This window comes from Hemicordylus capensis, chromosome 7 (genome assembly GCF_027244095.1).
Source record: "Hemicordylus capensis ecotype Gifberg chromosome 7, rHemCap1.1.pri, whole genome shotgun sequence".
Taxonomy (NCBI): Eukaryota; Metazoa; Chordata; class Lepidosauria; order Squamata; family Cordylidae; genus Hemicordylus; species Hemicordylus capensis.
In genome coordinates, this window is record NC_069663.1 from 16873970 (window position 1) to 16900089 (window position 26120).

Sequence of the window (26120 nt, forward strand, 5' to 3'; positions counted from 1 at the left end):
TCCGATATTAGTGATTAAAATACAATCTCAGGATCAAGAGTTATTTCAGTATTTCGGGTTGCGATTACATTAGCCCAGTTCAGGCATTATGGTGTATGAGTGTACAGATCCCTGTACACTTGTGCACGTGTTTGTGTGAATGACTGTACCGGTGTTCTTTTTAAAAGGGAACCCGGATGCGGGCCCTTCAAATGCACGGTGCAGGTAGGAAGTGTACTTCTGTGCCTGCATTCAGCGTAGCAGGTGAATGACTGTACCTGTGTGCCGATCTGTACGCTATACACTTGGTGTACGCGTGTTGGACATAATGTGTGAATGGGCCTATTGACACAGGATGCAGCGGCTGACATACTGTGTGGCGGTGCGCCGTCAATGGAATGGAATGGTTGTGCGAATGCAAAGTTGGGTGCAATGGGGCTGCACGGCAGCTCGTCCACTGTCAGTAAAGGCCACCCTGCCACGTGACTCTGTGCAGTTTTAATGCAGCAGCGCAAGTGTGACATCCCACCACGTGCACGATGCTGCACAGTAGGACTGCCAAAGAGCAAGAAGTTGGGGGTGGGGGGCGGCGCAAATGAACATTCTGCTCCCCAGCCTCTCAGAGTCTTCAAAAGACCAAAGAGGTGAACCTAAAACTTGAAACAGACACCACGAAAACCGGATCACAGCGCAAGTGCTGCATTGAAGACCCCGTCTGCAGAGGCCTCGGCCAGCCCCCTGTGTCAAAGTCTGGCAAAACAGGCACGTTTCAAGAGCTCAGACCCAAGCCAGGGCCCAGCATGTCCATCCAGCCGCCTCGGCCCTTTGGGGTGGCAACGGTGGTGTGAGTTAGCCCAAAGAGAATCCAAATCTCCGATAGTTATATATTTGAATTACAGATTGGACCCAGATTGAACTATACAAGTTCGTTCAGACCTAGCCCCATGAAACACAAAATTGAAACACGAAAAGTCTAAAATGTTATGTATGAAAATAACACTCAAAAGATTTTGATAAAGACCAGGGCCTAATTGCCATTCTCATAATCTGTAATTTAAATATACTGGAGAGAGAGAGTTGGATTGTCTCTTGCTATCCATGAATCCAATACTATAAAGTTCAATTGTTATTTCTCGGTAGGAGTTAGCCAACAAAGTCTATCCATTACTGCCTCTGCTGCCAGACACAGACACCCCCACTTTCAAGTGGGAACATCTCAGAAGCCCTGCATCATCCTGGGGTCTCAGGGATGCTCCTCTGGCCTATGGGGATGATGGGCAAGAAAGAAGCAATCCCTCATCCCACCTTCTGGCCAGTGAGCTTCCTTCCACACACACACACACACAAAGGAGATGGCGAAGATTTGCTGCCATAGGGTTCTTAGGGCCATCAGCTTTTCAGGCAGGTGGTGAAGTCTGAGCAGCAGCAAGTAATGTTTTGATCCATGGTATGAAAAGCTGCATCTGAAAATTTCTGCAGCAGTGGCAGCACCATGATTGAGAGATAGATAGAATTTATTTCGGTCATTGACCAAAACAAAAGAACATCATAAAAAAGCAGTACGCGATTTACAGAAAATATTTGTCATAATAAAAGAAAAAAAGAAAATCTAGCAAAACTTGGCCACCGAATTAGTACTCATAGCATTAAAATTAGACAGCAATAGATCACGATAAAATTCATCTGAGTGGCCAGGAAAAGATTTCAAAAAAGGGGAGATAAGATTTAATCGAATGTCCCTGTAAAGGGGTGTGTGTGTGTGTGTGTAGGGTGTGTGTGTGTGTGTGTGTGTGTGTAGATAGATAGACAGACACACACACGAGTTGGTGGGGACTAGAAAGACATACATTTCATGAGGTGAAGGACTGAGCTTTCTCCCATGATAGATATCTGAAAGAGAGATAATGGCATATTTTGCATTAATGCTCCCATCTAGGGATGTGCCCAGACCGGTCCGGAGGCCATTCTAAAGGCCTCCAGACCGGTCCGGACCTGGGCGGTTTGGTTCGGGTGGGGGGGTTGCTTTCAAAGCGGGGGGAGGGTTTGCTTACTCCTCCCGCCTCTTTCCTGCTCTGGCGCCCGTAATTTTAGTAGTAATTGGGGCGGCAGGATACATCCCTGCTGCCCTTTCCCCACTTTCGCTATGAAAAGCTCCCAGGAGTCCTCTGCGCACGTGCACACGCGCATGTCACAGAGATGTGAAGCACGCACACATTGTGCGCGTGTGTAGAGGACTCCTGGGAGCTTTTCATAGCGAAAGGGGGGAAGGGGCAGCAGGGATGTATCCTGCCGCCCCAATTACTACTAAAATTACGGGCGCCAGAGCAGGAAAGAGGCGGGAGGAGTAAGCAAACCCTCCCCCCCGCTCTTAAAGCAACCCCCCACCCCAGTGCCGGACCGCAGTTTTGCGGGTCCGTGCACACCCCTACTCCCATCCTCAACCGCTCTGGGCTCCTTGGAGGAAGAGCAGAATATAAATGTGAAGGATGGATGGATAAACAAATAATTAAATTAAATTAAATAAACATGTTTTCTTGGAAAGAAGTCTACCTAGAGGTTTTAATGCCTCTAAAGACCAGTTGCAGGGGAGCAACAGCAAGAGAGAAGGCATGCCCTCACCTCTTGCCTGTGGGCTCCCTAGATGCATCTGGTGGGCAATCGAGCCTTCTAAAATAATTTAATTCAAGCTATAGGGCCATAATATACCATGACTGTATTGTTGGATGCTTTGCTGTCAAGTTCCAGTCTGGTGGATGGGTGAGCAGAAATATTTGGGGGGGGGGCACCTGCTACCCTTCGGAGTCATCCCTGGCTTCTTGTTCCTGCTCCAGCAGCAAGGAGTCCTACCTGGGAGCAGTTCTAGACAACTGCTTGTCTAGAAAGGCACCTGTTTCCCGCCCTTCCCAGCACTGCCTGTGTTCTGCATAGCAAATTTCTGCTTGTGGCACAGGAGCAGAGCTGACGAGGTTTCTCCCAGGCAGCTGATAACCCTACATATGGTACCTATTGAAGCTGTTCCTGAATACTCCAAATACAAAGCCTAGGAAATAAATTATGAACTTTGGCAACGTCTCACAAGAATGCAGGTAATAGCTTCAACCTACAGCCTGCATGGCACACAGATGTGTCTTCATGTGGTCACAAGTGCCAACAGCACCACATCTGACTAGGTGCATAGCACAGAGATCCTGCAAACTCACTGTTGGCCATCCTGAACCAGAAGTCCACGGCAAAGGTCCCACCAGCTTTCTGTCATTTTTTGTTTGAGTTGGAGCTCTGTCATTCAGTGCCATCTGCTGGATTTCTCTGGTTTTTCCTCAGACTTTTATTTTAGTTATTTAGTTATTTAAATTTCTATGCTGCCTCATCAGAGGCATATCTAGGGAATAGTGCCTAGGGCAAGCACTGAAATTGCGCCCCCTGTCCAAACATCTGACACCCATCTTTCAGATAACTTTACCATAATATCAGTTCAAAAATACAAGTCAAGCTCATTAATCTTTTAATATTTCAAAAACTATTTAGCAGTGGACATAGCCAGACCAAAAAATGCTGGAAAACTACAAATTGCAGTATGCTGGGTCTCATGAAATACCCAAATACTATGTGGAGGTGTACTTGGAAAACGAAACGGAAGTGCCTGTCTAATTCTCTACTATGCATTGTAGCATCACTATTACATAAGTTTTAAAAATAAATGGAGAATTTGACTTTTCCCAGATACTCTGAAAATAATTAAAGGATATGCAGAGTAAACTGTGTCACTGCTTGGAATATATTCTAGTATTTCAGAAAGACAGTTACAATGAGAGAAAGAGAGCAAGAAACTTCCAGTGGGCCTTAATACTAAGGATTTCACACTGATTCAAAGACAAACTGGCCATTAACAGCCATATTATTAAGACATCACATTTAACTCACTTATCACAAGAAGCAAAGTAAGAGCAAATGAATACAATCCTAGGTTATAAGCTTCAGCTCAGTATTCACAAGCCCTGATTCTCTGTACATAGTGCCAAACTGAATATGTGTACAGTGACTTATATTAATTTTTTTTAAGTACCTGTAGCCCCTTCAGGGGGCTTCCTAAAGGCTGGGGGGTGGTCTGCAAAGGTTCCCCTTCCCCCCACCAGTCTCTTAATTCATCACTGCAGGCCATCCCAGGCTGATTTTCAGACCTATTTGGGCCTGCAAAGATCGGTGTGGTACCCATTTTGGAGGCTGCCATGCATGCTCAAATGGCCTCTGCAAGGCCTGGGGCCTCACAGGGACCATTTGAGCATGTGCGGTGGTCATATTTAAAAATATTTTTTTAAAAAAAACATGGCTGCCAAAAACAAAATGGCCACTATGCATGCTCAAATGGCCTCTGTGAGGCCTGGCATGGCCTAAGGCCTTGCAGAGGCCATTTGAGCATGCGTGGTGGTCATTTTGTTTTCGGTGGCCATTTTTAAAACCTTTTTTTTATTTAAAAAAATGGCGTCCCCTTCAAGTGGTGCCCAGCGCTCGTGCCCTGCCTGCCCTACCCTAGATACACCCCTGCGCCTCATCCAGATGGCTCTCAGTGGTTCACAGGTATAAAAAACAGATAAAAAGCAAATAAGTAACTCATTAAAACAAAATTAAAACCAGTTTGAAATCATTTCAGGACTCAATAAAGGCCAGGCTGAAAAGATATGATTTTAGGGCTCTTTTAAAGGCTGCTAAAATTCTTAAGCCTCTAGGATCCATAGGGAACTCACTCCAAAAGCTTGATCCTGAGTCGCCGCCAGGCGAGCTGGTGGCAGCCAGAGCTGGACCTCTCCTGATTCCCTTAAAGTGCAGTGGGGATCATACTGAAGAAGGCACTCTCCCAGGTAACCTGGTCCTAAGCCATTTAGGGCTTTAAAGGTAATTACCAGCACTTCGTATTTTGCCTGGACACATTTCAGCAGCCAGAGCAGCTGCTTTAAAACCGGTATAATATGTTCTCCGAGAAACCCCAAAGACCATTCTGGCTGCTTCATTTTGAATTGATGTTTCCGAATGACATAGAAAGGCTGCTCCACATATAGAGCATTGCCATAGACAAGCCGATATGTTACCAGTGAGTGCACCACAGTTCTGAGATCAAGGAATGGATGCAGCTGTCGTATCAACCGAAGTTGATAGAAAGTGTTCCTGGCCATAGCCTCCACCTGGGACATCAGGGTGAGGCCTGGTCCAGAAGCACTCCCAAGGTACATACCTGATCCTTTAGCGGGAGTGCATCCCCATCAAGAACAGGAAGTTCTATAGCATCCCTCGAATTATGACCCTTCACCATTACTACCTTCATCTTGTTTGGATTCAGCTTCAATTTATTATCCCTCATCCATCCCATTGCTACCTGAAGGCAGGCATTTAGGGGAGCCATGCTATTTCCTGATGATGATGTCATGGAGAAATGGATTTGGGTGTCATCCCAAATTGATAACACCCTGCTCCAAATCCCCTGATGATCTCACCCAGCGGTTTCATGTAAATGGTATAAAGCATCGGGGATAGGATGAAGCCCTGAGGGACACCATACAATAGCTCTCATTTTATGGAGCAGCTATTCCTGAGTGACACCATCTGAAATCTGCCTGAGAGAGAGGAACAGAACCACTGCAGAGTAGTACCTGCTATTCCCAAATCCCCCAGACAATTCAGAAGGATACCATGGCCGATGGTCTCAAAAGATGCAGAAAGATCCAAAAGAACCAGCAGAGTTGCACTCCGTTGATTCCTTGGTATAGGAATCCATCAGGCCAACCAAGAGTGTCTGAACCCTATATCCTGCTCTAAAGCCAGTTTGAAATGGGTCTAGAATTTTAAAATTCTTCAGACACTTCCAAAACTTAAGACATTTATGGTGGCATAAGCCTTGGTGGTTTACTTGTCTCTGGAATAGCCATCTGTTATTCATTCACTTTTTATGGATCATCTAGACAGTAATATTGCATTCCAATGTTTTCTGTGGTGTTTTCCTCTTTTCAAACCTGATTTGTAGCAATTTTCTCAACAAGAAAATATGGTTGTAGCACCAGCTTGTCCAGTGTAGACTGGCCAGTTGCTATTAAGGCTTTCCAGAGAGCTCCTATGCACTTCTTTTTTGTATGTTCAGCACATTTTATTGCTTCCTGTTGATCATGGCTGGGGATTAGTGTTGAATGGCCTATTAATTATCCCTTGAATAGCCTCCCTGACTTGCCCCAATGTGAGGTTCTTCTGTGAGGAGGGCAGCTTTAATTACTAGTTTCCTTGCATTTTTAATCATTTCCTATACCAAAACACAATATTGATGATGATGATGATGATGATGATAGCTTCATTTTAAGCTTCAGTTTCGCCTTCTTCATATATCTAATCTCCCCAGTAGATTATCATAATCATTCTTAGTAATTTGGGTGAAAAGATTAAAGCTTGTTTGAATCACCCCAATCAGAAAACTTGCCAAGGGATTATTATTTAACATATGTGAAGGATCAAAATTTGCCATCAAAGCAGAAAAAGCACCGTGTCCATAAGTTTAATATGTGCCTTAGATGGCATTAGAGATGTTTATGGTTTTATTTTTATTGGAAATCTATAGCAATTAGAAACAGTTGTTCTTGGGGTTAGAAAGCAAAGTCCTCCTCAACCTTCTTGAGAAAAGGTGCAGCATGGAATTGCATGGGCAAAGCTTTGGCAAGCTGTAGGCCCAAGATATTTCCCAACAGCCTTGCTTGTATTCTTGTAAGATGTTGCCAAAGTTCACAATTACTTGGCTTGGACTATGAATTTGTCCATCTCGTAAATGCTTGGATGTATTATGAATTGAGCTGCATCCCTCCCCTCCCTCCATTTTAATATTACTACTGCTAGAAAAGAAAATTATCAATAGGATTAAAATTTAAGTTTACCTTGATACATTCTTCACAGCAAATTTGATAACTGAATAAGATATTTCTAACTGTTTGTGACAACGGATCACTAATACATACATACTCCCCAAGGTTCCAGGCAGGATTCTCTTCCAGCCATGCCTGGAGGTGTCAGAGAGTTAACCCTTCTGCATACAAACATGCAGATGCTCTATGACCCCCATCCCCTAAAGGGAAAATCTTACAAGATTCACATGTAGTCACTCATCCAAAGGCAAACCAAGGCAGACTCTGCTTGGCAAAGGGGACAATTCATGCTCACTACCAGAACTGTACTCCCAGTAGGTTCCCCCAAAGCGTGAAGGTCATCTCAGCTGCTCAGGCAAAGCAAACAGGCACCTATATTGGGCAGCAGTGATATAGGAAGGATGTTCACTTTAGTGACAATGACAAAGGCATCACCTCATACTTCGCGGGAGAAAGCAAGGGTAAACCACTCCTGTATTTTTCCAAAAAACCCACATGGATAGACAAGATAGAGATCATCCTAGAGAGAATCTATCTATGGGGTCGCTAAGAGTCGACATTGGCTTGGCTGCACTTAAGCAAGCAATCAATCACAAGAAGACTAGATCTCCTCCCCAAATCGGCAATGTTTGGTCACTTCTCTTGCCTCAAGAGGGCACTGTCTAGCTGTGGTTTGGATATCTTCATAGTGCACAGTTAGATCAGTTCTGACAATCAGTTGCAGAGTCAGCTATTCCCAACGCCTCCTACAGAATGGAAATCATTGATTTACCGGCCTCTCCCCCTGGAGTGTTCAGCACGAATTGCTTGGCAAGGAGACGCTTTAGAACAGGGCTGCAGGACTTCAGCCCTCCTGCAGATGTTGAACTGCAACTCTAATCATCCCTCACTATTGGCCACTGTGGCTGGGAGTGATGGGAGCGGTCGTCCAAAACCAGCTGGAGGGCCCAAGTTGTGCAGCCTTACTTTAGAAGAACTGGACAACACTGACCTGACCCAACCCATCCTGATGGCAACCGCAAGCACCTGGATGGGTACCTGCCCTCCCAAACCCATCCAGCATGCACCTCCATCATCCCTGCAAGTACAGAATGTGCAAAGGTCACCTAAATGCACAGATTCATGTGCGGAGATTTGCATGGCTGATTTCTGGCTTCCATGAAAGAAATAGGCAATTTTATCCCAGGGGTGCTGGATTTTGCAGATTGGTGGTCTTTACACGTTCCCTTTCCATCTGGATGGGAGAGGTGGGCATAGTGTGTGCTGGATGAGCAGAGGGGGCAGTGCACTCATGGTGTCCTCTGCACATCAGGCCAAATTGAGAGCCGTGTTGTCCGAAACAGAGGGGGTATTCACACATGCAGGCAAAACCGGGCTAAGGAAGCCCAGCCCGGTTTTGCTGGCGCATGTAAACCGCCAGAAGCTGCACGGCTCCCGGCAGCAGAGTGGCAGCAAACCCGCTCAGGGAGCCCACCGCTTAGCCCAGGATTTGGGCACGAGGGTGTCCTTAAACTGGGCTTAGTGCTTGTGTGTCGGTGCCGCGTGGCTCCATGTGGCATCTACATGCGAGTAGCCTCCTGGCCAGTGCCGAGAGGATCCCTATAATGCACCATGCTCTTGCGCAGTGCATCATAGGAGTTCCAGACGAATTCGCCTGCCCAGGAATGAGCCTTCAGTCGTCTGCAAGGGAAGTAAGCATTTTGAGGCTTCCTTCCCTGCAGATCAGAGCCCTTTCTCCCTGATTGTGAGAAAGGGCTCAGTGTTTGTGATGAATTTGAGCGCTTTTTGTTGATCCAGTGCTTATTTTTGACAGCAGGCTTCACCGCTGGAGTAGAGATGTGCATGGAACTGGCAAGGGCCAGTTTGAAGGCAGGGGGATGGGGTGGAATAACTTTAAGGGCAGGGGGGTCCACTTACCACCCCCCACCCACCATGTTCCCCCTGCTGGCACTCGCTTAAAAACCAGTCCAGCTGAGAACTAAAAAGAATACAGTCAACCAAATCAGTTACAAATGGTAATACTATGGGCATCAGCCCATAAATGGGCATCAGCCCATAAATGAATTAAAAGTTGTTAAATTAATTTAATAATTTAAACAGGTAAAGGCCTTTTTGTTTACTCAGGCCTTTTAAATCTTAAATTTGATTTTTAACTGACTTTTAAAGAGTTTTAGAATCACTTTGTAAGAATTTAAAAATCACTTTGTGTTGTGTGTTTTTATTGGATGTTTTAATGTTGTCTTGTGAGTTGCTCAGAGAACAATCTGTTATGGAGCAGCTAACAAATAACATTGTTTTCTATTATTAATTATTAATAAATATTGTAATACAATAATAAATTACAAAAACTGTCTGCTTTTACAAACAGCAGAACAGAATTTAGCCAACTTGTAACTAATGCTGTTTATTTATTTATATCTATGTAACCGCTTTGGGGACTAATAAATATCCAGTCTCCACGGGATGCCATTATTCCCCAGGATTCTGGCTGGGTGTCTGCATGCAAAAGGCAGTGTGGTGGCTGTGCTCTAACTTTCCATGTGTTGCTGGATTCTGGAGGGTGTTGTTTTTCGGCTGTGCAGCAAAAGGCCTGGACATGGTTTGTTCGATTAGGGCTGTAAAGACAACCTGGTGGAGACAAATCCATAACTGGGAACTGCATTGAGATGAGGGAGTCTGATCCTTCAGTGAGGTCACCATGATCTAGAAGAACTCACCCCACACTGACCTCTGCTTGTCTGTTTGTATGAGAGGTCTCCCTCTCCGTTGCTGAAATCCATCTCTCTGTAGTGCAGTACCTTCAGAAAATCCATCTAGCCAGGATATTTACTTTCACTCTTCTCATTGTGCAGTTGAGTGGCTCTCTTTTCCCTTTTAGGGCAAGGAAAGAGCAGTGTGCTCCTTTAAGCGGTTAGTTCATTCCACATGAGTTCCCCTTCTCAATGGAGCCGGTGATAGCGATACTGCCACAGCACCTTTTGAGGTTAGGTGAAAGTTAAAGCACATAATGCTCTAGAGGTGACTCATTGCCAGCCAGTTGGAGCCTTCCTTGCAGACTTGTCAACAGCGCCTTAAAAGGCTGGCAGCTGGTGACGGCATACACATTCCTAGGGCAGGAGAGATTTAGCAGCCTCACGCCACCAAAGCCATGTGGCAGAGCGGCATGCTGTCACCGCAGGGGCAGTTCTGTGAAATATGCAGTTGTGTTCATAATAACGTCATTCTCTGTAAACCCAGGTCTTCAGCCCTGTTGGGCTCTCTGATAGACAGCCTCAAAGTCTATATATGGAAAGCTCAGTTTATAGCTGATTTTACTTACTTACTTATTTTTCGTTCGTTTGTTTGCTTTTGTTTTGTTGTTTTGTTTGATTGATTTATATACCACCTTTCATAAAACTTATCCCAAGGTGGTTTGCAAAAATTAATACAATAGCATTTCATAAAATCACATTAAAATCTTAAAATCAATTTTAAAAAACCCACACACACACATACAAACACAAACCCAACAGCCACAAAAACAAGGCGGCTATTGACAAGGCAACCTAGGAGACGGGGGAAGGGGGAGAACCATGTTACAGTATCTGGTGACAGAACGAAGACAATGGCTGACACATCACTTTAGCGCTTCTCTCCCACTATCAAGGTTTATGTCCGATCATGATCTGTCCAGAAAAACAAAGCAAAATGAAACAACCTCCCCCCGCCCCAACTTGAACAGCATCCTAATCTGCAGAAAATCGGCTGATGACGTTTCTCAAAACAGAGAAGGAAGCCTTGGCCTGCTCTATATAAATACGAGAAAGAGGTGGATGATGCTGAGGTTGTAGAGTGGGCTGTACCACCTCCCACTACAGGGGAAAGACACCTCTTTTAAATACTACCCCATGTAACAAAACTCCCTGCAACTAGAAAACTAGCACAATGGGCAGAAATGCCCTAAGGGAAACTAGCGTCTATTCCCCCCTCCCCCACTTTAAAACCATTCAGGCCCCCTGGTTGGTTAAAAAAAAAGGTGCTTGAATCTATTCTAATTCAATTCAAATTTAAAATAAATTTTCGAATCCAATTTGAAACAATTTTTTGAAATACAATTTGAATTCAATTTGACTCAAAAAATTCAGTTCATGCACATCCCTATTTAAGGGCACTTTCTGATTCAAGCCCTTGCTAGGGTCAGGTGTTGGTGTGGAGCTGTCCAGGGTTCTGTAGCCTAGCCTTGCGTAATTTGTCTATGGGATTTGTTGCTACAGGATGTGGTGATGGCCACTAGCTTGGATGGCTTTAAAAGGGAGCTTAGAGAAATTCATGGAGGGCAGGTCCATCAATGTCTACTAGTCTTGACGGATATACTGTAGGCTACCTCTAGGCTCAAAGGCAGAATGCTTCTAAATACCAGTTGCAGAGAGGCAATGGGAAGAGAGGGGGCATGTCTTCATCTCCTGGGTGTGGATTTCACAGACGCAACTAGTGGGCCATTGTGGGAAACAGGATGTTAGACTAGATGGTCTTTCAGCCTGATCCAGCAGGGTTTTTCTTACCTTGCTTTCACTTGATGACTTCGTGGGTTCTTGTGGATAGAGTACTTGCCAGATGAGCAAAGAGGCACGGTTTGAAGTGATGATTCTCTTACATTTAGCAAGGGGAGAGCAATTGGCCCTATCCAGCTCTACCACAGTATCTCTCCTGTGGATGTTGATGGTATCTAAAAGGAAGAAAAGGTAGTAGTCAGTCAATCAAACTTTATTTCAGTCATCAACCAGCAGAAAGAAAATGCACCGATACCTATGTGCAAAATTTTGACAAGATGAGGTGGACTGTGAGCTCTTTGGGGATAGGGAACCACCTTATTATTTATTTTTTCTATGTAAACTACTTGGGGAACTTTGGCTGAAAAGTAGTATATAATTTTTTTTTGTAGTAGTAGTAGCTGCTGCTGCAGTAGCAGAGTAGAATGGGACACTAATTAGCAAGCAAGTGAATGTCTGAAGCTGCCTTATGGTGAGTTGGTCATTTAACTCAGTATTGCCTACCCTGACTAGCAGAAGCTAACTCTTTTGCTAACTGGGCAAAGAGGCAGCTTTGGAAAGTGGCGATTCTCTTTATTGAGCAGGGGGAGAGCAACTGGCCCCATCCATCCCCAGCACAGCAGCCCTCCAGTGGCTGTTGCTGGTGTCTCTCTTATGTTGCTTTAATCTTTCTTTCTTTCTTTCTTTCTTTCTTTCTTTCTTTCTTTCTTTCTTTCTTTCTTTCTTTCTTTCCCCTTTGGAAACCTTTCCTGAAAAGCGGTATATACATATTAGTTGTCACTCTCCGGGGTCAAAGATGGATACTTCTCAGTCCGAGCTTGAGATGCCAGGGATTGGACTTGGGGGTCTTCTGCATGCAAAATAGGTGCTCCACCACTGTCCATCTAGCCCAGTAGCATCTGCTTTGCTTAGCAGCGGCTTTCCAAGCTTCTAGGCTGAGATCTTTCCCATCATCATCTACTACCTGATTCTCAAACTAGAGATTCTGGCTCACGTACCATGCAATGCTCTGTCTGCCTAACAACGGAGCATCTCCACAGCTGTGCAAGAGCGCTTTTCATTTCATTTCATTTCTTTACATGCATTCCACTTACAACGCCAATACCTGTAGTTCCAAAGACCAAATCCCCTCATATGTAGAAAAACAAGATCTAGTCTTTAAAAAAGAACATTCATGGGCTGCTCAAGTAAGTCAATCAAAGATCCATTTTTCAGTATCTGGAGGATATTTACATTTCCAGTTCGGTAGAATAATGGGTTTAGCCACCAGAAAGGCCCAAGTATGCCATTTACACTGATTAAGGGTTATTACTTCTACATCAGAAGGAAATCCCAACAAAATTGAAATAGGATCTAGAGCAGGGATTCTCAACGTTGGGTCCCCAGTTGTTATTGGACTTCAACTCCCATAATCCCCAGCCCCAATGGCCTTTGGTTGGGGATTATAGGAGTTGAAGTCCAATAACATCTGGGGACCCAATGTTGAGAATCCCTGATCTAGAGGATATTCCCTTGCGATGACTACATTGACATAGTCACTTATCCTTTCCCAGAATGGAGATATTACCTTGCAATTAAGAGAAAGATGTAAAAGTAAATTAAGAGAAAGATGTAAATGTCCTGTCTCTCCTTCCCCACATCTCCAATATTTGTCAAATTTGCTCAACCCACATTCACAGAGTTTAATCGGAATCCAATAAGAACAAAAAACTTACTTTTTGTGGGACTAACATAAGCTTCAAATCATAAGATACTTTGGCAGTTTCAGCCCAAATCACACCCCACTGGTGTTGTGAGAACAAAACATTCAATTCCAAACTCCAGTTAATTCTTTCAGAATCAAGTGGAGGTGCTACGTGGGCTTGGATAATACAAGAGTGCACTTGTGCAAGAGATTAGAATGTGCACATGTGCAAAAGAAGAAGAGAGAGAATGTGCACATGTACAATAGAGGGCCGTTATTTCCAGTGGGCCCTCTATTGCACAGTTGCATTTGTGCAATTCTAATGCTCCACTGCTAGGCAGATGGAGCATTGCACTGTGTGTGATTGAAGCCCTGGGGATTGAAGCCGGGCCCTTCTGAATGTGAAGTAGGGACTGTCTCACAGAGCTATGTCCCCTCCCCTCCACCATGGAAATACATTGGGTGAATGTGAATATTCCAACAACCACAACAAATATTTATATATCTCTTTTTAACCAAAGTGTCCAAAGTGGTTTACATAGAGAAATAATTAAATAAATAAGATGGATCCCTGACCCCCTAAAGGGCTCTCAATCTAAAAAGAAACACAAGAGCGACACCAGCAACAGCCACTGGAGGGATGCTGTGCTGGGGGTGGATATGTCCAGTTGCTCTCCCCCTGCTCAATAAAGAGAATCACCACATTTTAAAAGGTGCCTCTTTTCCAGTGACTGTTTGTTGCGACTTGTTTTTGGCTCTTAGGGTAACGGGGGGCGGGGGGGAATCCACCTACTTCCCTACCCAAACCTGACGAGGAAATCACTCCGCCAAACCCATTAAGCAAATAAATAACAAAGCAATGAGCAACACTGAAGAGGGAGCCAACAGCAAATACATGTACAGCAAATGTACATGCACAGCAAATACATGCACAGCATCCCACAGGTGGATATAGGTTTATTGCAACAGCGAGTAAATATTTTACATCAATTTATTAGTAATCACCTTTTTCTTTGCTTGATTATAGGGGAAAGGTCAATGAGGTGTGGCCCCATTTGTATAGTCAGCTCACAAAGCAGGAATGCCAGGTGGATTTGTATGCTCTCCTCCACAGCAGACCTGATCACACGAGGGAGGTTCATGTATGGAAATAGATTTCCAGTTGTAGAACCTCCCGAATAAGGCTGTTGCAGGGAGGGGGAAGAACCCACATTTAGCATCTGAGTAATTTTGTAATTATAAGATGATGCATGGTCCAGAGACAGTGGACAGAATTGATTCTTTCTCCCCATAACACTAGAATTCATAGGAACATAGGAAGCTGCCATATACTGAGTCAGACCATTGGTCCATTTAGCTCAGTATTTTCTATCCAGACTGGCAGAGACTTCTTCAAGGTTGAGGCAGGAATCTCTCTCAGCCCTAAATTGGAGATACCAGGGAGGAAACTTGGAACCTTCTACATGCAAGCAGGCAGGTGCTCTTCCCAGAGTGGCCCCATCCCCTGAAGGGAATATCTTACAGTGCTCACACACACCTCCCATTCAAATGCTACCACAAGACCAGCTCTCCTCCCATGGATTACCCCCAATGAAAATGATGGGCAGTAGATTCAGGGCAGATCAAGGGAAATACATGTTCATGTAGGCTGCATTCTCACAATCCTGGTGATCCTGGTTGAAGAGTTAACAACGATTGCTGAGCCCCATGGAGATGGCTGTGGGGCAATCCAAGTCAAAACACTGTGGTTAAACTGTTCCTGGCTATCTATCCCGGGTTAAATGTGGCTTTAAAAGTTACAGGAGGAGACATTTCAGTCAAGCCTGAAACTCTTCCAGCAACTTTTTTTTTCATGCATTATAACGAAATATTTTTGTTTCTGTGGAGGAGCTGGCCCATTTCAGATCTTCTCAGCCACCTGCACTTATGCACCTGGCGAGGCGGACAAGGATGCAGTCAGGGTGTACTGATTGGTATCTACACAAAAAACAGCTCTCAGGAAGAACAACATGTGAGCACATTCCAGGGCATAGACAGGAGGTGCCATAAATGGGAATCAGGCACTAAGTGGGCACACTTTCCACCAATAGACTCCCAGCCCCTCGATTGGGGAGAGCAAAATTGTGGATTCCTCCCCTGCAGTTGCTGTCCTTTGGATCTCCATAATTCTGAGAACGGTGAAAAATTAGACCCATGCTATTAACTTACCTGGCATTCCTTCCCACCCTGGTACAATTAGGTAAGAACAGGGAGGCAGTGTTCCGTGTATCACGTCACACTGCTGGCCACTGATCATGGAATGGACCTGACTTCCAATGGCGGTGGAGCTACTTTGGACGGGCATTAGACTCACAAGACACCCAGCAAATCTCAGAAAACCCAACAGAATTGGACAGATACCTATTTCAAAAGTGTGGGGAGAGACTGTGAGCCCTCTTGGGACCAGGATCCAACTTACTTACTTACTTACTTATCATTTCTCTATGTAAACCACCTTGGAAACTTTTGTTGAAAAGCAGTATATAAATATTTGTTGTAGTTGTTAGTGGAAATCACTTTTGCTGACTGAAATGTGGGTCATAGAATCACAGAGCTGAAAAGTAGTCCAGGCCTTTCCCATAAAACAGAGTTCTCCTCCACTCACTACACAATACCCTCCCCTCCCGGAGATCCATGTTGGACTAATGAAGAAACCAAGTTTGGGTCATTAAGGCCTCTAAAATTTTGGCCCGTCCCTGCTGGAGTGTATGAACAGGAGGCATCTTCTGCCTTTATAGGAGATAAAATCTTTACTGAAGCATGTTTCACGTTATATATTCATATGCCAGTTTCAACTTTTGACATTTGTACTAGTGACATCCCTCAAATTCACATTACCTGGCTCGGCATACAAACTTGATTCTGAATATAAACTCTGCCATGCCCAGCTCCAACTCATGTTCACTTGCAATTTAACTAAAAGTTCTGTTCATAGTCAACAAACAAATCAAGTACCTGTGGCCCTGGTGTTTGAGTGATGCAATAACAGCATCCCGAGTACTAGGGACCCTGGGAAGTGTGGTTATTAGGGACATCGGAAACATGATTTCCCAGGGCACTCAAGTCCTTAGAATAGACCTTGTCATTTGGATGATGTCCTCAGCAGCAAAATATGACCAAATGTTGGAACTGAACTCAAAAAAATACCAGCTAAAATAGCTCAGTTTAATGGAGGAGGGTTTGCCCATCATTGATCTGCACAAGAAAATTAATGGTGGTGTTTAGTAGAGCCTCAAGGCCTTACTGAAATGCTAGTTAAAATGTGTAGTTCATGGTGGGCCTAGAAAAATTGCTATTTTGTAAGGAAAGCCTGACTTGGAAAACAAAGGAGGAGCATGTACTAGCCACAGAGCCATTAAGATAACCCAATGCCTCTACAAACTCATCTACTACAAGGTCCGGTCAGTGTGAACATAGAAGACTCAAAACCATATCATCAACAGGTTGGTATGGGTTAACTTCTAGTTCGGTGCTTTCTCCCCTGTCTCAATTCTGCAGTGCTTCTTGGGCAGAAGAATGACCTGCAGAAGATTATTGTGGAACATGGTCCTCAGCTAAAGATTTGACAACCCAAGTAGAAGTGGGGGGGGAGCCCTTTTTTGGAAACAAATGACTACTGCCTCTGAAATGCAAGCTAATGGGCATCATCCAATGACAAAACATTGGAAGGATGTATTCATCATTATACTTCATAAAGGGTTTCCTGGGCAGCCGACAGGAATTGACTCCACAAGAGTTAGATTATGGACAAACTAAAACCTGCTGGAGACAATGAACATTCTTTCTTGTGCAGAATGGGAAGGCTGAATTAAGGATATTCCTAGAAGAAATCAAGTCTGCTTTTGCAATCTCCAGATCACTGAAGCTCTTGTCCATTTTATCTTTGAATGTCAGATGCACAAAGACCTCTGTGCTAAGTATCTCCATCCACTGTTAGCTTCAAAGATGGAATCTTCTCCCCAAAATAAGTTGCTGATCTTGCTAAATGGTACTGTAAGAATATGCTGCAGACTAGCACTTGGAAGGGTTGCAATGAAGGCCTTGGAAAGGATACTTAGATGCCATGGCATGTCAAATATATAAAGATTTGAATCGTTCGGACAATGGTTTTTCCTGTTAAACTCTTTGGGTGGGAAAGCTGGACTTTGAAGAAGCAAGACAGAAAAAGTATTGACGCTTTTGAACTTTGGTGCTGGAGAAGACTTTTGAGGATACCATGGACAGCTAGGAAACAAACAAACAAATGGATCACAGAACAAATCAATCCAGAATTTTCACTCGAGGCACAAATGACCACACTCAAACTATCATACTTTGGACACATTATGCAAAAACCCAGCTCCCTTGAGAAGTCCATAATGCTGGGAAAAGTTGAAGGAAAGAGAAGAAGAGGACGACCAGCAGCAAGGTGGATGGACTCGATTACAACAGCAGTGGATGCACCACTGAGAGACCTTAAAGGTCAAACTGAAGACAGATCATCCGGGAGAGAATCTATTTATGTGGTCACTAAGAGTTGACACCAACTTGAAGGCACTTAATCAATCAAAACTGCAAAGAATGTTATATTTAGGACTGCAAAATTTCTTCTTCGAGCACTGTTACTGTGTTCAGAGGCTTAAAAAAATCTCTATGGATGACTGCAGACCGCCACAGAGATTTTTATATTTTCTCAGTGTTGTGATTTGGTGTTATTCCCAGCCCTACCTGGAGATGCCAGGGCTTGAACTTGGGACATTCTGCATGCAAGGCAGATGCTCTAGTATTGACCCACAGCCCCATCCCTATCTTCTTGTGCCATTCATTCATTAATTCCACCTAGGGGAAGAGGACAGTGTGGCTCACTAAAGAGAAAAGTGCTGAGAGTTCCTGTTGAAGATGATGGAGGCATCCACATGGCAATTTCATTCTGCATCATGGACATTAGACAGACCAGCTTGCATCCAAATCTGAGACATGATGGTGAGATGCTGAGTCCATCTGCCCCTCTGGACTCCCCTAGACCTCGCAGCCAACAATTGCTGTGCCTTGTTCAGATACTGCTCAGAGAGAGCCAGCATGGTATAGTGGTTAGAGTGCTGGACTAGGACTGGGGAGACCCGAGTTCAAATCCCCATTCAGCCATGAAACTAGCTGGGTGACTCTGGGCCAGTCACTTCTCTCTCAGCCTAACCTACTTCACAGGGTTGTTGTGAAAGAGAAACTCAAGTATGTAATACACCGCTCTGGGCTCCTTGGAGGAAGAGTGGGATATAAATGTAAAAATAATAATAATAATAACTGATTGAATGAATGAATAGTTTTATTAGGATCAATGATCAAACAGACAAGCAAGCCAACAGTACTACCTTCAGATAAGAATTCAGTCATACAATGTACACCAGCATAGAAGCCATTTTATAGCGGCATCTAGGAAAAAGAGCCAGAAGTTAACTGTTGGCAGATCTTGACAGCGGCTGCACAAAATTGGGAAACATTATGAACAATGGAAGATTTCTTATCTACAAGAAGTGTGGCATAAAATTCAGCAGTTCAGCCAGGAAAGTATAACAACAAGGGAGCAATAAGATTACACTGACTATCATTATAGGCTGAAGTGCTTTGCCCTTGGTAAGCATGAAGTAACCCCTTTGGTGATTGATTTCAGCTCTCCATTGTCTTCCTATTTCAACCAGCGACCGGATGATGTCACTCATCTCTCTTCCCAGACTCCTCATTTCCCTTATGCAAAGAAGCAGCTTTTGTCATTCCAGCATGCTCGTATTTCAGCAATGCTGCAAATAACAAAGAGTGCCTGCTCATTCCTCTCTGCTTACTCACACTGGGAGTCACAGAGCGCGCTATTACCAGAACTGGTGCAGAAAGGTTGCCAACCGCAAGCCACTGGGCCAGCTGTTGTACACTGGCAGGGTTTGCGTTATCAGCTCCCTGGCAGATTGAGGGAGACGTTGTGTGCTGAGAAGGGACTACAGAAGAAATGTGTTTGTTCATTGGAGTGAGCAAAGCTTTGTCAAGCTGGAGCCTTCTCCAAAACAAGGGAGAGGTAATCTTCCCAGGAGCTTGTGCCATCATGAAGCTGTTATGTCAAGGCCAAGCAAAGGCAGAATTCTAGAAGATGAGCGTTTTTCATTGCAAAGCCCAGGGGGCCAATGGTGGCCCCCATCAACCCTAAATGTGACTCCTGACTCATTGGGCCTGTGTGAAGCTTTGGCCAAAGATGAATACTCTGTACAGACCCTCAATCCCCTGGCACCATATGGAGATGATCATACTTGCCATGCAGTGCTGAGCGTTGCTCAGAGCTGGGGGGGCTCCTTTAAGGGAAGAGGAGCCCTCTTGAGCCCCTGCACCATCTTGGAAGGCATGCATGGAGTGCTGGGAAATGTAGCCCTCCCCAGTGCTTTCCTCCTAGAGCTCTTGAAAGAGGGCGGAAATCAGCACAGTGGGAAGTGGCCTTTGGGTTTCTGCTAAAGTGGCCCCCCACTTGAAAAATAGTAAAGATCACTGGTGTAGATTGTAGCAGAGCATTGCCAATCGCCTCATAAGAGTTTGGGCATGTTGGCTGAAGAAGGTTGGTGCTGTCTTCCAAAGTTACAGAAAGGTTCAAACGTTTTATTCCCTTTTCACTGACTTGTAATAAAGAGGACAGTTGCGCACCTGCATGCTTGCATGCAGAAAGTCCCAGATTCCCTTCCTGGCATCTCCAAGATAGGGCTGAGAGACTCCTGCCTGAAACCTTAAAGAAGCTGCTGCCAGTCTGGGTAGACAAGACTGAGCTAGGTGGACCAAGGGTCTGACTCGGTATATGGCAGCTTCCTATGTTCCTAATAAGCCAAGCTATATCTTGAAACAACCAATGCGGCACCTATATACATGGACATCACCAGATGGAGTACACAGAAATTAAATTGATTACATTATTGGGGCAAGGAGGTGGAAGAGCTCAGTTATAACAGCAACGACGTGGCCAGGGCCAATTGTGCAACAGATCACGAACTGCTCATGACCAAGTTCCAAGTCAAGCTAATGAGGAAAAACAAAGCTATCCAGTTTCTACAATATGATCTTGAGAATGTTCCCACCATTTTCAAGGAGAACATCAGGAACTGCTCTGAACCTCAATGATAGGGAACCAAAAGAACTGTAGAATGAAATCAAAGAAGTTGTTAAGGACAAATGTGAAAAGAGACTGCCAAAGACCAGGAAACAGAAGAAAGCAAAATGGATGTCAGAACAGACGGCTGAAATTGCCAACAGACGGCTGAAATTGTCCCTTATCCGGACTGCTTGGGACCAGAAGTGATCCGGATTTTGGATTTTTCCAGATTTCGGAATATTTGCATAATGAGATATCTTGGGCATGGGATCCAGAGTGCCAAAACAGAGGCCAAACTGAGCAGGGAGTGGTGGGGGGGGGGGCTTTCCCTTTTCTCTCTAGCACCAAAGCAAGAACATCCAAAACATTAAACAGCTTCACAATAAAAACAGAGCCACAACTAGAGAGAATTACAGACAAAACCCGTCACTACAGCCTTCTGAAATAAGTAAGTTTTGACTGCATGTTTAAAAGCAGCAAATTGGGAATCTGCGAGCGAGTGAACTGAGGCGTGTTTTTTGTTTTTGTTATGGCGTGGTGTCCGGATTTTGGAGCATTCCGGATTTCGGATGTCCGGATAAGGGATACTCAATATGTATAAAGTAGCTTCTTATGTTCATATGGCCTTTGGAAGGCTGGCCCTAACATTACCTATTCAGTAACATAATAAACAAACTATTTATTAGCCATACCATAACAAATTGTTCTCACAACAACACATCAAATGCATCCAATAAAAACACATAAAACAAGAGAAACAAATTACAACTTACAAAACAAATTACAACTTACAACACAAAATTTTAAAAAATTCAAAACAAAATTAAAAATCATTTTAAAAAACTTTTTAAAGAAACCAATTTTTAATAGCCTGAATGAACAGAAAAGTACATTCATGTAAAATGAATGTAACCTGGCACGTAAAAGAAGAGATGATGCCAGGCGAGCCTCACTGGGGAGGCTATTCCAAAGATGGGGTGCCACCACCAAAAAGGACCTCTCCCTAGTAGCCATCCGCCGCACCTCATTTGGCAGGGACACTTGGAGCAGGGCCTCCAATGAAGATTTTAAGGACTGTGTTGGGACATATGGGCAAGGCGCTCGCTCAGATAACCTATTCAGGGAAGGGGAAGGGGAAGGGTAGGGAAGGAAATACTCAAGAATGTTCTACATGTATGCTCCGGCATCCACCATACATGAACATCCAACTTCCAAGGATTCTCTTTACGGGGCTGTCTGAGCACACATCTTCTTCTGGCCCAACCAGGCACCAAGTACATGCAGTCAGGCAGGCATATGGGATAGATTTGTAAATTACATTCAATTCCACTTTATTAAGCACTTCACTTCTTAGTTAGAGTCTCCCTTCAGCTCTGCTTCTCGAAGCATGAGAAAATTCACCAGGTGCAGAGCCTGAGAAGAATCGTCCAGATGTGCCACCATCTGGCATCTTCATCTTGCAGAGAAAGGAAAGCATACAGAAGTAAGAGTACATACTCTGGTACATCCCTCAGTCTTGCCGGTCCACTTTCATGTGTTCGAACCTGGTCACTGGCAAATGTCTACCATTTGGAGAGCAAAAGGTGGGCCTGTTTTGTTTCAGTCTATATTTTGGGGATTGGGACTAAAAAGGCTTTGGTTTGGTTGAGCTGGTGTTATGGGCATTTCTTCACTCCTGAGTAACAAGCACTGTTTCCACAAGTCTTTCCTATACTGGGCAAACCTAAGAACATAGGAACAGCCCTGCTGGATCAGGCCCAAGACCCATCTAGTCCAGTCACCTGTTTCACACAGTGGCCCACCAGATGCCTCTGAGAAGATCCACAGGCAAGAGCTGAGGGCCTGCCCTCTCTCCTGCTGTTACTCCCTTGACACTGGTATTCAGAGGCATCCTGCCTCCAAGGCTGGAGGTGGCCTATAGCCTTCAGACTAGTAGCTGTTGATCAACCTCCAAGAATAGACCTGTAGCCATGGATAGACCTCCATGATAAGACCATTAATAGACCTCCATGACAGACCTGTCCTCCATGAATTTATCCAAACCCCTCTTAAAGCCATCCAGGTTGCTGGCTGTTACCATATCTTGTGGCAGAGAATTCCACAAGCTGATTATGCATTGTGTGAAAGAGTACCTCCTTTTGTGGTCCTAAATTTCTTGGCAATCAGTTCCATGGGATGACCCCTGGTTCTAGTGTTATACCTCCCTGCCTGGAATGGGTTTTCACAGAAAGAAACAGCCAATGAGGAAGGGAAAGGGGAAATCCCACTGTGACTACAGAAAATAATTATTTATGTCCTACCTAAAATATACAAACCAGATCGCCCCGTTAAGGGTCGGCCCATAGTCTCTGGTTATAATTCAGTCCTTGAGCCACTGTCCATTTATGTTGATCATCATTTAAAACCGTTCATTGGACAGATTACCTCCTATATTAAGGACAAGAGGGACTTCATTTGCAAGCTTGAAGGAACAGTTTTATCTGACCAAGCCATTTTGGTGACCCTAGATGTGGTGTCTTTGTATACTAGTATACCTCTGGAACAGGCACGTGAAGTTGTGGAATCTCTATTACTGACGCGATCTGACCCCAATCCCCCCACGTACTTCTTTCTAGAACTAGTGGACCTAATTTTTGAGAAAAGCTTTTTTAGGTTTCAAGAACGGTTCTATAGCCAGATCAAAGGTTTAGCCATGGGCTGCACTTGGGCACCTAGTGTGGCTTGTCTGTTCATGGCAATGCTTGAGGATGAGTGGATTCTAAATCACCACTTTGATTCATGAATCACACTGATTCATGAAGTTTGTTTTTCTTCTCAAGGACTCGCAGTGGGCTTTATCTCTGATCAAGGTCAGCTCATTTATGGAAGGGTTCTCTGTTATCAGTGATTTTACATCCTCACTTCTGTTTGGACAGCATTGAGTATTTCGCCATTGAGGAATTTCACACCTCTTCTGAGACCTTTGGTCATTTGCCACTTCCATTTTGATTTTGTTACGTGACTTTGCCCATTCCATCCTGCAGTCTATTTTTGCCTGCCTCAGCTACCTCCTTCCTGAACTTCTGATAGTTTTTGTACATGTTTTTGTCCATACATTCTGCACTTGTGAGAAGGTTTTCTGTATATTGTTCATTAATGCTTATGTTATGGATCATTAATCATTGATTATATACTCATTTTTGAATATACATATTTTCAGCGGTTGGTTTTTATTATTTTCTGTAGTCACGGTGGGATTTCCCCTTTCCCTTCCTCATTGGAATGGGTTTTCGACAGATAATCGAATTAGAAATGGGTAAGCTCCCCACAGTTTGCATTGTTGACCTGCATCATGAAGAGGGGGTTTCTGGGTAAAAGAAATGTGGCAGGAAAGCCAAGGTCGCCATGGACAACTCCTAATATGTGTGCCCAACTCCTGCAGCCAAGACTACCATAAAGTGTGCTGTCCATGTTGACTCCTGGTGACCACAGAGCCATGTGGTTATTGTCATGCCCTTGAGCTCCGACAGCGAGGAGGAAGGGGAGGCTGGCAGCTTTCCGGCCGAGTCAGGAGTGTCTGAGGGGCAGAGCCCGGCTGTCAGCGTTCCTGAGACAGCTGAGATAGATCCAGCTGATGGTTTAGAACAGGAACAGCAGCCTGAGTCAGCAGAAAGCATGAGAGACCAATCGGAGAGAGAACTAGACATTGGAACACCGCTGACTCCGCAACAATGCAGGTGTTTTAAACGCAGAACGCAATTAGAAGCAGTTAGGAGGAGCAAACGCCTATTGTTGAAGGCTGACAAGCCGTAAATTCCTACCAGATGGGAGCTCTCAGCTTGCTCCATAAATTACAGCACCAGACTCCGACTCACTGCTGAGATTCAACGTACGTCATTCAGTCGACAGCGTTCAGCCGAGCCGTGAACTTCCCTGGCCGTGGGCCAGACCTTGACAGTTATCTTTAGTAGAATACAGAAGGGGTTGACCATTGCCTCTTCCCACGCAGTATGAGATGATGCCTTTCAGCATCTTCCTATATCGCTGCTGCCCAATATAGGTGTTTCCCATAGTCTAGGAAACATACCAGCGGGAATTCGAACCAGCAACCTCTGGCTTAATAGTCAAGCCATTTACCCGATGCCCCATTAGGTGGCTTGCAAGACTACCAAAATCTTACCTTACCTTTGTTTAAACTTTTTGTAATCCACCTTATGCTATGCATTCTATTGCATTCTATTCCAGATGTGGATCCAGCTGAGGCCAGGATTGAGATGCTGGAAAGAGCTCCAAGAAAGACCTTGGATAGCTCCAAGAGAAGCACAGTTGGTAAAGAGGTCAGGACCCTGGATAGCTCCAAACAGAAGGGGAGGGAGAGCTGGGTATAGTCAGATGTTGCTCCAACAGATGCTTGGAGATGATGCCCAGGTTAATGAGCTGTGGTATAGGTAGAGAGGGCTGCCCCCCCCCCCTTTTCTGGTGAAGGCACTGTAGATTAAAAGGGCCTTGTCCAGTTATGTATGCAGTGGCTAGGGTGGCACTGAGGGTCCTCTATTTAGACTGGTGGATCACTGGTAAATTATTCCAAGTCAGAGAAACATAGCTATATAGGAAGTTGCTTTATACCTAGTCAGACCATTGGTCCATTTAGCTACACTGACTGGCAGTGGCATCTCCAAGGTTGCAGGCAGGAATCTCTCCTGTGGCCCTACCTGGAGATGCCAGGGACTGAACTCAGGACCTTCTCTATGCAAGCAGATGCTCTTCCACTGAGCTATGTCTTCATCCCCTAAGGGGAATATCTGACAGCAGGCCATGCTCACATGTAGTTGCCCATCCAAATGTAAACCAGGGCAGACTCAGCTTAGCAAAGAGGACCGTTCATGTGCACTGCTGCAAGACCAGCTCTCCTCCAGAGGATGAAAGCGGGGTCATGGTAGGGCTGCTGGATCTGGGCTCTCTGGCATGAGGAGTCCTGGTGGTAGATTGTAGGGTCTTCCCACCCTGTCTAACCCCCGGAATGATCTAACCCCCTGAATTTACTTGCACTCATATTCTCTGTTAGTCACTGGAATGCTACATAATGCAAAGGGAAAATTCCCCAAAACTTCATAGCTTATTTTAGAGTTTTGTGCTGAATACCGCACAGCACATTTTTGTGCATTTTACTCCCAAGCAAATATCTTGAGGACTGAAGCATAGCTTGTTTTTGATCTCTTGTAATCTGCCAGTTCTGGTTTTACTGACACATTTTCAGCACCTGTTTCATGTGGGTGGCTTGGCAGGTAAGGAATGCGCCGGCACTCACTTTAAATATAATGGGAGCATGCTAGTCCGGATGAATTCCAGAAGGGTGGCTGGGTTAGATTGCTGCAGAAAAAAGCAACAGAGGCCTGTGACACCTTAGAGCATACCTTCCCACATTTCACAAATGAAACTAGGGGCATCTTGGTATCATCCTGCTTCTGGTGTTAGCAGCAGAAGCACATGCTTGCATGCAGGTCACTGAGTGAATCCCTATCTAGGAAAATCCCAATCTGCAAGCCTGGAGAGAAGTCAGTCAGCAAAGACCAGGGATTCTCCAGATGCGGCTACTCTCCATATTCCAGATGTGGCAAACTGGATCCTGTGCAGAAGCCATTTTTACCTGGGGGAACACACACACACACACACACGCCCACAGGACCTTTTCTGATATATAAACTGATATATAAATATGCGTTGTCATTGTAGTCGTCATAGTAGTGACGTTATGTTACCATTTCTAATGTGAAAACTTCTGATGGTGAGTGTCTGATGGTGAACTGCACTTCTAGCTACTAGAAAATTCAATTTATACCCTGAGATTTGATTTACACCCATCTTCTTAGAGGATGGGGCCATAGCTCAGTGGAAGAGCATAGGAACACAGGAAGCTGCCA

General features: G+C 44.6%; 1 long non-coding RNA gene across 1 annotated transcript in view; it reads right to left on the reverse strand.

Moving 5' to 3' along the window:
- Positions 1-11430: 11430 nt before the first annotated feature.
- Positions 11431-26120, reverse strand: part of LOC128332955 (uncharacterized) — a 29393-nt gene continuing 14703 nt past the window's right edge. Inside the window, exon 3 of the long non-coding RNA XR_008310793.1 lies at positions 11431-11577. This is a non-coding gene — a long non-coding RNA (uncharacterized LOC128332955). The remainder of the gene's footprint in view (positions 11578-26120) is intronic.